Genomic DNA, 12,845 nt, shown 5'->3' on the forward strand with positions numbered 1-12,845 from the left:
GTGTATGTCCCCAAGTCAGGAGAGCATATGGTAGCCTGTGGACAGTGTGCTGGATCTTGATGGCTTCACACTGGCACTTGTGCCTGTCCCCAAGTCAAGAGAGCATATGGTAGCCAGTGGACAGTGTGCTGGATCTTGATGGCTTCACACTGGCACGTGTGCATGTCCCCAAGTCAGGAGAGCATATGGTAGCCTGTGGACAGTGTGCTGGATCTTGTTGGCTTCACACGGGCACCTGTGCATGTCCCCAACTCAGGAGAGCATATGGTAGCCAGTGGACAGTGTGCTTGATCTTGTTGGCTTCACACTGGCACCTGTGTATGTCCCCAAGTCAGGAGAGCATGTGGTAGCCTGTGGACAGTGCTCTGGATCTTGTTGGCTTGACACTGGTACCTGTGTATGTCCCCAAGTCAGGAGAGCATGTGGTAGCCTGTGGACAGTGCTCTGGATCTTGTTAGCTTCACACTGGCACCTGTGTATGTCCCCAGGTCAGGAGAGCATATGGTAGCCTGTGGACAGTGTGCTGTGTGAGGACTATAGCTTACGTGTATTGTAGGCTTCAGACTCGCACCTCTATGTGTCGCCAAATAGGAGACCATGAAGGTGTGGCTAAGATAGTGCCAACATGCTGTTTTGATCAAATCATTCATGTGATTTGTCTGAGGTGACTTTGGAATGACACACCTGTCTGGTTTCACATCAAGTTTGCAATTTGATGTGATACAGAACTATCCAGTGAGCATGAAAGTGATGGTACCATAAATCACACATAGCTGTAATTAATGCAATATTTGATGACATACATTGTTCTGTGCAAATTATTGCAACATAATATGAAAGTATATAAGATAAGCATGTGATGAGTTCTGTAGTGGTTGATCCAGTCCTAGAAGGGTCTGGGAAAAACTGTCTTCTCTCATCCTCATTCTGAAGCTGATTGTGCAATTGTAGGCTACCAAGTCCTGTAAATGGCTTTTGTACATATGTAATAAAGAATTATTTCTGTGATACAAACTACAAATAAGCATTTTTGTGGTTGTCTTTGGATATTGCTGATGTGATGTTAAACCACTGTGTACCTACACCATCATGACTAATGCCAGAAATTGTGCCACAGAACCTGTGATAGGCACCAAGACACCTTAAATAAGGTGGCTGTTCCATCAAACCAGCAGCACCAGGATATTAGCTCTGGGCCATGGGCTAGTGGTATATCTCAGTGGTGTCAACAGGCATGTACTGTACTTGGAATTTATTGGTCAGTAACCTGCGGAAGGTCAGGGGTTTCCCCGGGACTCTACCCGGTTTCCTCCTAGAATGATGGCTGTCGCCAAGTGGCAACATATGTGAAATATTCTCGATTGTGGTGTAAAGCACCACTCAGATAAATTTATCTTTCTGTATAAAGCCGTGATAAAACACTTCGTCCGAAATTAAATTATTGGTCAAATAGAAAGCTAAAATTATTTGCTCCTGTTTGAGCTGACCATCTGTTCCAATAACAGAGAACTTTGTTAAATTCATATCGTAAACAGAAAGGTTAATGTTCACAGAGATCCACGAGAGATGTTCAGAGTGTTGCGTTTGTGTCCACTAATTGCTTAGTGGGGTGTTTTGAATGGCAAGACGAGGTACTGGTCGGACGATAATTTGAACATACTGTTATCTTTACTGTTAAAACGAACATTTTCTGAAACATCTGGGACTTTTCAATCAAGTCAACTGTACGTGAAACTGTGATGATGGGACACTGTATTTAATATACATGTACTGTACATGTAATTTCTTGGATTAGTGCATGGGACAAACCTTGTAACGTACATGTATTTACTTGATTGGTGTTTTACGCCATACTCAAGAATAATTTACTTGTACAACGGCAGGAAATGGACATAGCCTGGGGAAACACCCTCATAACATCAATCCTTTTACTGGAATACAATACTTGAAGTTTTTCAGTTCTGTCATAGTTGGCCAGTTTCATGGTTGGAGTACACTGGATTACCCAAAGTAAGCTTTCCCCACACATGACAAATATTGTTGAGAAGGACAATGATCTACACAGAGAGTACTGCCAGCTGCTTAATTACTGCCACCAAGGTCCAGATATGATTGGAAGCATGCACAGGATTGCAATGGAGAAAATATTGTCTGAGAACGCATGGGGATGAAGTGTTCTATGACTCACTCCCAATGCTACTTCAAGAAAATCCTTTTGGCCCTCAAGGACATTGAGCAATGAAACGTTAAGTCCACACAGGACACAGAGACATCTGTAACCAGATACATAACAAATACACAGTTTTTATTTTATCAGAAGCCAACAAAGATTGTGCTCAGTTTGATTACAGGACAAGGTAACACTATACACTTGACTAAAACATAAATCATCCATGAAAATATTACACATGTAATCAGTTTTAACCACATCTTTTTGGTGAATGCATTAACTTTCCTGTGTACATGACAGTAGCCAGCATCAGAGGAAAGTTTGATAACAGTGGAATCGCTGAGAGAAACAAAATGTCTCTTTTTGCCATTATCCTCATTATGCTCACAGTGAGCCACAAATGCTTTCTCGTGTAATGCTGGCTTGACCGACGGCACAGTCTCTTCTGTAAAAAACAGCTTGATTTTCCTGAGAATAACCCATCAAGTTTTCTTTCCATCGCATGGAACCCCCCAAAATACAGTGGTTGTTCTGTTCTTTAACATTTACAGTCTTGCCATGCAGAACATTCAGGGTCATACAATTACCTCATTTCTTTGCTTCTCCCTGTTGAATTAGAGTAAGTGGGTGAGTGCTTGAGGTTTAACGTTGTACTTTTCAGTCGTATGATGACGAAGGGATCCTTAGAGTGCATGTAATGTGCCTCCTTGTTGCGGGAACGATTTCCACCATTCTTTTATCTAGTGCTGCTTTTACCGAGACGCCTTACCGAAGGCAAGTAAGGCACCCTGCCCCAGCCATTATACTGATATGGGTCGTTGCACTATCCCCTTCATGCTGAAGGCCAAGCGAGGAAGTTACAGCTTCCTCTTTGTCGTCATAGGTGTGACTCGACCCAGGATTGATCCTGGCTCTACCACTCCCAAAGTGGGCGCTCTACCAACTTCACTATTGAGGCCGGTATGTTGAATTTGAAGATTGGTAATCAATTTGCAAAAAGGTGGAAGCAAAGGGACAATGCTTCCTTTTTTGGATTATGTGCTATTGAAAGACAGGCTAACAGTTCTCCCTAAGAATCACACTATTTCAAATGGAAGAGTCTGTGCTGTCAATCGCACATAAAATAAAATGTTAACCGAGAAATGTGCCTACATTATGCAGGAGTTACTGGCAGAGCAGCACTTACTGAATTGGCTGTGAAGTTGAACACAGCCTGGTTGTCACCAAATAATGTTGGTTAATGTAACTACTTATTTATTTGACTGGTCTTTTATGCCGTACTCAAGAATATTTCACTTATACAATGGCGGCCAGCGTTATGGTGGGAGGAAACAGGGCAGAGCACGTGGAAACCCACGACCATCCACAGGTTGCGGACACACCTCTCCACTTTCGACCAGAGAGGAAGCCAGCATGAGCTGGACTTGAACTGGCAGTGACCGCATTGGCGAGATACTCTTGGGTTATTATGCTGCGCTACCGTGCTAACCAACCAACGGAGGCCCCAAATAACTAAATAAATGAAAGTGTACTACGTACGTAAAATAAATATATGTTTGCCGTGTCGCAGGTTTAGCCACATTTCTTGGTAGTAAACCGACTGACCGGCATTCGTTTGCTCTGCGATTAGCTCCTCCGTGTTTCTCGATTCACCAAACGACCCGGCCGGCGTGCAACGCGTGAGGGCAAACCCTGCAGGCCATGCACAAGCGAGACCAAATCGTCCAACGCGAGGCAACGTGAAGCTGTATCACGAGGTTTTTCCTTCTTTCAGGCGCCAGGCCAGCTTTTTTAGTTTATGTAGAGAAAGCTGACTTTGAAAAACTCATAGCTGAAATGCTGAGAGTTGCGAAATTTAGGGTTAGGAAAGGTGTTGGTTCGATTTCAACCAACTCGTTCGCCGTCAAAGAAGAAAATGACTAGAAGTCGAGTGGTGGCGCCAAGGTACGATAGTCAATGAGCCAATGAGATCAGCCAATATCCGAAATGGCTCGGATATTTTCGGCCCGCCGGCTAACTAAATCCCTGGTGAAATCCCTGCCCAAAGTTATACGTATTCCCAAAAGAATAATGCACAGGCTGGTTTGTTTGTTACAGAAATGTTCAAAATTGTTCGTTGAAAAGAAAAACAACACAGCAGTTTTCTCATCAACGTTTAAATAGAGGAGAGATTTGTAATATTAATATAGACACAACTGCGTAGGTATACATATTTTGAGCACAGTTTCGCAGTGGTTTTCTACATGCTCCGAAAATTGCCGGACTTTACCGATGAGCTTGAGATCGTGACCTTTGACCTTTAGACTTCATCGACATCAAAATGGCAGCTGACAGATAAACACTCGTTGATTTTGACTGCAAACTGTCATTATTATGGTTTTGTCTTTCAACTGATGTACACTTTAAAAGAGACACTGTTTCAAGATAATCAAACAGGCGATGTTTAGGTAAGTCTGAGATAGGTTAACTGTGAGAACCATCGAAGACAGGCTTGTCAGATGTGCAGTAGCCGATGTTGCATTATTATGGTTCCAAATTAGCCTCGCACAGTACTGGTAGTGCAAATATGAGTCATGGGCATGAGACTTATTCTGGGTAAATAAGAACCCTCGTGCCTTCTAGATCTGTCCACACATCTTTCACTTTTACTGCAGTACTGATAACTCGTTGGCTTACGGGCGGAAAATAGTCGTGCCGTATCAAATAGTGAATACAACCAGTACTGTAAGTGTAAAATGTCCCATTCTCATTCATTAAATAGGCTATATATTATTATCATGCAGTCAGAATGAATACACATAATTTATCAGGCATCGTGAGATAATAAATTCTGAAGACGTTAACTGAAAACCATCAAGTGCAAAGAAGCAGAAGAAGTAATGAGGGGGGAAAATAACTATGTGATACATTCCAACCCTTAACACTTGCCTTGTGGTTAACACATAGCTGTTTGTTTTTGTTGCACTGAGTGTGCTTTTGTGAAATATTGTAACGACATTCATCATAACACCGTGTCCATCTGTGACTCTCAAAAATATGGCGTGGATTCGATCTCCTTCCTACTCTTGGTAACCACACCATCTCTATTCATTTCTGCAAAATTTTCTTGGGGAATCTGGATTACCATCCTCTAAATTTACTGCCCTCACCGATGAAACTGATCAGCTAACTGCTTAGTGGTCACATTGACTGATTGAACTTCTGCATTGCAAAGTGCCTCACCGTCAACAGCCATTTTAAAGTGTTATGTAACCAACTTGTCGTTTTGAAGTGTAACTAAGTGTTTGAAATCCTTCAGAAAACTATGTTATTTCCATTGCTCTCTGTAAGCACCACTTCAATCTTCGTAATTCAACCCAGAAGGCTATAAAGGTATATTGTATTTTTATGTAGGTTAGCTTTGTTACAGTCAGCTTCAGTGAGATGGGTTCCATCGAATTGGTGTTTGGAATTTGAGAAGCGAAGATGGGCTGAATGTTACAGCGAATGTCAGAATTTTAAAACAACACAATGGGTCCATCTAGATGGCCTGGTAAAGTTAGTGAAAAGGCCCAGCATTCAATAAGAAATGCATGTTTTCAATAAAGCTTTCCATTATTTTGGATAGGACCGGATCAGCCCAGTCTGAATGTCTATAGTTTTTATTTGTAACTCTTCGTGCATCAGCATAAATACTGCGGGAAGGTCTGCTTGCAACCTGCAGATGGTTGTGGGTATTCCCAGGGCTCTGCCTGATTTCCTCCAACCATAATGCTGGCCGCCGTTGTGTAAATGAAAGATTATGGCGTAAAACACAAATGAAGTCAATACAAAAATATCATAAAATAGATGAGTTATAGCATTGCATCTTTCAACAAAGAGGTTAAGTAAAGCTGCCATAGGTTTTAGTTTTTGAGATATCTTATGATTATGCAGTGTAGGTTATCTGGCACTAGCCGATTTATCACCTCACACCAGTTTTCAGGTTGAGAGTTTCCGTCATGTAATTGTGATGTCGATTTTTAATAGCTGAATATCATGGTTGTGTGATCTGTTGTGAAATTTAATACAACAAACTAGTCAGGCAGGGTACACAGAGATCATGAAGATGTGATTACACTGTCTAACAAACTTTCACATGTTCTAACATGGATATTAAATTGTGCGTGTACTGCTGTCGTGTTTGTGTGCTGTGGAATGTTTGATGATCTGTCTGGAGTAGATGTACATGTAACTGTAAAATAAAGCAGCTGTGATTTTTTAATTGCTGATCTTTTGAGCCATACATACCTATTACATGCACATGTTTGTGAACTAATTTTTGCCAGTGTGGGCAAGAAAAGGGTCAAGATATAATTTTAATTCATATTTTTCACTTATTCAATTTTTTTTTTAATAATTTTAAAAATATTATTCGCTACTTTTATGTATAACAGCTGATTCTACAGAATATGTGACATCAATGTACAAGTGTCCTCATAATCACCATTCAATACAGCGGTTACAGTTTAAATACTCCAGATTAAACAAGATTTATACTTCATAAATTACATATAGTTAGACAAAACACCTGAATATTATAAATCACCTAAATCAGTATCTGGCTATATAATGATAGGATAAAAAATGGCTGATCGACTGCAGCAGGTTAACAGAAATTTCCTAAGATAATGACAAGATTATGACAAACATTTCAATTGAACAGCTGGACTTATGGATTTAATTATTTCTTTATTTGATTGATGTTTTATGCCATTCTCAAGAATATTTCACTTCTGCAGCGTCAACCAACGTCATGGTGGGAGGACACTGGGAATGAGCTGGGGGGAAACCCATGACCATCCGCAGTGAGCTAATGGAAGACAGTTGTTCTTGCCAGAGCCTTATGCATTATGTCAGGCGTGGTCTGTATTTGTTGATTATGTGGAAATGGCATGAAGAACAAGTAAATGACTTGCTTAAGCCATGTCAAGATTACAATTATCATCATTTTGGAATATAATTTGTTTGAAAGAAGAGAGAAAACCAGGTTTCTGTACATTAATCAGTGGGAATGTTTTTGTATCTTGCCTCTGGGAAGTACATGTAGGAGTTGATTAACCAAGTGATTTAAATTTAGAATTACATAACTTTAAATTCTCAACAAATTTGACCAACGAAGTTTAACATTTAGATGCAGTTTGATAAAATAGTCCTTTTGATTTTGGGGCCTAAAATTATTGATGTTATTGACTATTTACTATTGTTGATGTTCAACTAGGGACACATATCAACTTTGCAGAAATTATAAGATAACTGGTACATGTTGTCAGATTGTATTTGTAAATTATTTATTGGATGTGTGCTTGATGCTGTTTTCAAGAATTTCCAAAGGCTTGTCTTGAGAGTTAAGACCAACACCTTCACTGGCTGTCAATATAAATTAATGTTCAAGTGTCAATGGCAGGTTGAAAAAACACATCAGACTATGGGTATTTCCTTGGTATGAATACACTGTAAGGTAAAGTTATCAGCACTTGTTTCAGCCGAGAGTTTGTTTATTAATATGTTTTCTACATTTTCTATTGTGTTCAAATCTGTATGAGTTTCTCACGTGAGAATGGTTGAAGACATTTTTACTATAAAGAAAATATCACCTGTATCCAGATCGACGATGTAAACGAGTGAAATCTTGTGGTCAGCTGTGTGCAGGTATGACAGGTGTGGCTCATTCATTAGATATGACTGTGAGTTTAATGTTTGTTTGTGTGTATACTGACAGCTGATCAGCTACTTAAGGCAGTGGCTAACTACGACTGCTGCTGCACTCACCCTACCCCTCACATAATTAAGTCACTCTGATAATATATAACAGCTGCTCTGCTCACCCCTCACCACTGCACAATGGACTCTGCTCTGGATAATCAATACTAACTACATGCTCATATCATAATAATACAGAACATGACCTAAGCTGAAGCTGGCTGTACAGATGTCCTTAGTCACTACCCCCCTGGAAAAAACAATGGTCCTGTCCTGTCTGTGTAATCCTTTGGTATGATTGGTGGTCATTTATTATGTGATGGGGGAAAGGCAGATGGATGCAGGCTTTGTCATTGCTGCAATTGTCATGGTAATAATTTATCCGCGAGCTAATGTGGAAGAGATGACTGTGATTGGACGGTCAGTTTATTTGATGTTGCCGGGTAGAGAGAGCGTCTAGGACATTGAGATAGTGTTAAGGCGCAGCAGACCAAGATTGCTGTCTGTATGACGTTATATATACATTAACATGTGGAATTTTAATGTAGTCTGACTAATTTATCCTAGTGCTGGTCCCCCATTGTGAATCGCACTGCAACCAGACAAAATGGAGAACTGAACTGTTCTTCGAAGGAATATTATTTTTCTACTCTCTTGTTTTCAGCCTGGACATATTACAGTGCCAGTGGACTGTGTCGGAAGTGGCTTAATCACCAGAATGGCCGATGAGAATTCCTAAACATCGTGTAATTCTGCCCATTGCCTAAGGCGTTGACCGTGCTGACTACATCAGGCTGATTTCAGCAGCACGGCCTGACACTAGTCTTGGAGGTCAGACTGAGCTACTCTACCAGCTGGCCACAGATTAATCACTGCATTTATTGACCACTGGACATTTACCTGGGAGAACTCACCTGTATTCTCATCAAGCTAATTACCTACAAGGTAAGAAGTATGTTAATTATTGCTAGTTGTGAAGTGTATGTGTGTAATAGGGAGTCTAGAGAAGACAGGTATGTTGGTAAAGGGTATTAGAAATATGGTGCAGTTCAAGGGAGCTGGTCAAAATCAGTGATAAATCCGCAAAGAATAATAATGAGTATTCTGTCTATTTAATCAAACCTGATACTCAAGTCACCAGTTATGAGTTTCAAGGAACATTTCTATTTTCAGTATGCATTCCAATGAATTCATGGCTTGGGATACAGATTAGGTTTGCATGTAATGATAAAGATGTATGCTACGTGTAGTTTGACTTAATGACATTAGTGTTTATAACATGGCTCTTCAAAACTTCAAAGTGGATATGAATCTATATGACAATCTTGAGAAATGAGATTGACTATTATGACCATGGTAAACTTATTCCGAACAGGATTTCAGCTGACGCTGATGGAAATCGATCAAGTTCTATGACGTCAGCTTGGGAGATGAGTTTGGGAAAAGGGACTGCCTACCATATTGAATTACCTAATCAGCATTGGAGGGTCTGATTTGAGAATCATAGATTATATATCAGTTGAAGGTCATGGCTAATGTGCCCAGTTACCTTTGATAAGAAGAATGGACCCATAAATCATTTAGATTTGTGTCGGAAGAGGGATCTTCATATTTTATTATAATCTGTTGTTGGTTGTTGAACTGGGTTGTTCTCCAGCCATATATTGCATGATCCTCCTCGACTTAGTTTCTATTCAGTGTCTTATTGAACATTAATGAAGTTTTGTTTCATCAGTTTATGATAAAGGAAGGATTTCAAATCACTTGTGTGTCTGGAATGTGCACGTGTTGTGACGTTAAACAGAAAGTTGAGCACATGTCATCTAGATGATATATTTGCTGAGGACTGTTAGTGTAAATCTTTTTCTACCACTAAAGCACTTTTCCCAGTGATTTCTGTTGATACAATTATTCTGAAAATGAATCTAGAAATTATTTGTTTGTTAAATCATTAAAGATTCAAGCTTCATAAAACTGTGCAGATTATTTCTCTACACGCAATGCATGTAATTCTTTTAGAATGTTTCAAAATATTGCTTTACAGAGGTGATTGAATAGTTTGCATAGTTAGGGTATATCAAATTGCTGTATTTTCATCTGTTAATTTAGAATAACTAAATAACTCTGTATTGGAGAATTTGACATCCGGATCATATTATACTTGGAGTAAAAGTCTTTACATTTCAACATCTCTTAATAGATAAATCACGTAAAGTACACATGTACATGTAACTAAATTTGTGATTCTCTACACATTTAGAGTTTAGATTTTTAATACTTATAAATATAAGAAAGCAGTAAAATGAAGCAACAAATTTCAGAAACTCAATATAAAAGCCAAGGGACTTGTGAAGTGTATAATTTGCTGTCTTCTGAGTGTGTAACCATAGGTCATTCCCAATAAAATGTAAACCTGTCAGTGTGTCAGCTGTGTTTACAAGGTGTCAGTGACAGTTGTCACTGGATTATTGTAAGCATGGACAAATTATGTAATGGTATTAGATATAAGTACATAACCTAGCTTGACAGATGGATTGATCTGTGTTGGTGGGGGTCTGGGGGGTGGGGGTCTTATAACCTGAGTGTTATACAGGATTCCACAGTGTGTTTGTAAGCTAAACAGAGCCACATGGTGCTCTTTTACTGTAGTACTCAGTAGATAAGGTAGGCAGTGCTTGATGATCAGTACAACTAGTTTGTAAATGTGGGTCTTGTCCTCTCTACATACTGAGCAAATAAAGTCTGTGAAACTATTTGTCCATGATGTCACCAAAGTTCACCTCAGCTGTCTTTAATGATGATAGCTTCTCTATTTCTCTAGTACATGTATTTTCATTTCAAGATATGGATGCTTGCCTTTGCTCAAACCAGTGCTCATTCCATCTCCTTTACACATGCTAACTAGCTGAAACACCCATTTTCAACAATTTGTTTATGTTCCAAAGAGCTACCGATTTGAACATTTATAAAGGTGAGGCTGTGGATGATATGTACATTGTCCTACTTTAGGACACCCTTGTCTCCCTTTATTTTTATTTTGAGATTAATTAAAGGAGAAGAAAACTTAAAACAATGACAGTATAGGCTGAAAAGATCACATTTTTTTCTATCTGATGGTGCCTGCTGCATAATTTTGCAATTTTTCCTCTCCATATACATAAAGTGTGAAAATGGCAATGCTGGCATAAATCGCTGAGTTCATCACATCCTCCATCTTTAACCTTGTGTTGCCTCTCAGCCAATGAGAGTTGTTAAAACTGCTGGCTTGTTCGTGTAAACTCGGAACCTACGTCCAACATTCCGGTTTCACGATCATCAAGCAGAAAACGAACTGTACTGTTCACTACCTTCTGGGAAGAAGAGTTCTACCGGAAATGTACGAACTGCACTTCGGTGGTTTCTGACGGCAATTATCCTCCTGACACAGAAGACTTCAGGATTAGTTCTTAGGCAAAATGGAGTCGCCCACAGCGGATTTTGGCGATGACTTTATTTATAATTTATCAACTTGAGGTACATATTAGAATTTTTTTATGGTATGCACCTGTGAGGAAATGCATACTCTTTTCAATGGTATATGTTTCATATTTACATTTTCTTCTCCTTTAACACTCCCTATAGTATTTGACACAGATCTCTGATTTCCAAACTTGCACTGATATTCACTTCATTGCTTTTCAAATGTGGTATTAGCTTCAGGCAGTCACATCATTATGTCCAAGGCTGGCCTCTAGTTTGAACCCCAACCCACTTTTACATACAGGAATCTTCATGTAGGATAACCAATGTCATACATACATGTACATGTATATCATGCTATTTTTTTTATTACTGCATATATCACAGTGTAAGCTTATTTACAAGTACCATCCTAGTATGTAACTATAGAGTAATACAATACAACAGCTTGACAATAATGTGTAGGAATCATCATCTATTATACACATGTAGATGTAAACCCTATATGTGCATGTTGATGTGATGGGCATATCATGCATTTTTGATTGTTACATTACATGATGGATTCATACATTTGCAAATACCAACCTGAGTTACCGTACTGTAGTTCTTCAATCTTTTCGCCTGTTTGCTAGCTGGTGTTCATTTGAGCGTATTTTGATGGCATTGTTCTGTTTTGACGGATAAAATGAAACACGCCAATCCAACAAATGTAGTTTTGTCTCCAAAATCAAATTAAAAATACAATATATGCATAAATTGCACTGAAAGTTGCTCTCTCATTTGCTTATGAAAAGGTTGAGGAATTAGGGTACTACGGCTTGACAGTTAGCTTATCAGAACATGTAGATTTAGGTACATACAGTGTACATATTAACACTTCTGATTCATTGCCAAAATTAGGCAATGTGATTTCTAGAAAATAGTGTACATGGGTAAAGAAATCTCAAATTTAGCCCATGTTATCACAAAGATGACTTTTAGGTTCACAAATGATTCATGGTTGTATTTTATTTGACTTAATGTCTGTAAATAACATTATAAATCGTCAAAAGATTAGTTTGGTTGATTGGGTTTTGAAATTTGTCAGCCATGCCTCAAAAAGTTATTTGCATGCCTGGTTTGAAATATGGAACATTTTTAACCACTGGTATAAAAAAACATTGTGTGCATACTTGGTAAAACTAAGCCCAAGACCGTGTTGGCGCAGCTTTCCCATTGTTCCTGAAGCACCTTCAGCTTCACAAAATTAAACATGTGATAAAGATGGAATCTTTGCCTAGTTTGCTGTTTTGTAGAATGCATCATACTGTCCAGACATTACTACACATGGACTCTGAATGGCTGGTTACTTTTAACTCATCAATGAATCAATTTCTCTATACCAGCAGTGCTGTATTAGTGCCCACGTGTTGAAATACTGTTCATGATGACTCTTCTGATTTTGCCTGAAACAAGTCTTCAAAATTTAAGGGTTGTCTTCCCTGATTTTTTT

The 12,845-nt window shown here is 39.0% G+C and overlaps 1 protein-coding gene across 1 annotated transcript in view; it reads left to right on the forward strand.

The window, feature by feature from the left end:
- Positions 1-8,496: 8,496 nt before the first annotated feature.
- LOC135475427 (kinesin-like protein unc-104) overlaps positions 8,497-12,845 on the forward strand; it is a 54,329-nt gene continuing 49,980 nt past the window's right edge. The window contains 1 exon segment of the mRNA XM_064755318.1: positions 8,497-8,836. The gene's annotated coding sequence lies outside the window, so the exon portion shown is untranslated.

Source organism: Liolophura sinensis, chromosome 9 (genome assembly GCF_032854445.1).
Source record: "Liolophura sinensis isolate JHLJ2023 chromosome 9, CUHK_Ljap_v2, whole genome shotgun sequence".
NCBI lineage: Eukaryota > Metazoa > Mollusca > Polyplacophora > Chitonida > Chitonidae > Liolophura > Liolophura sinensis.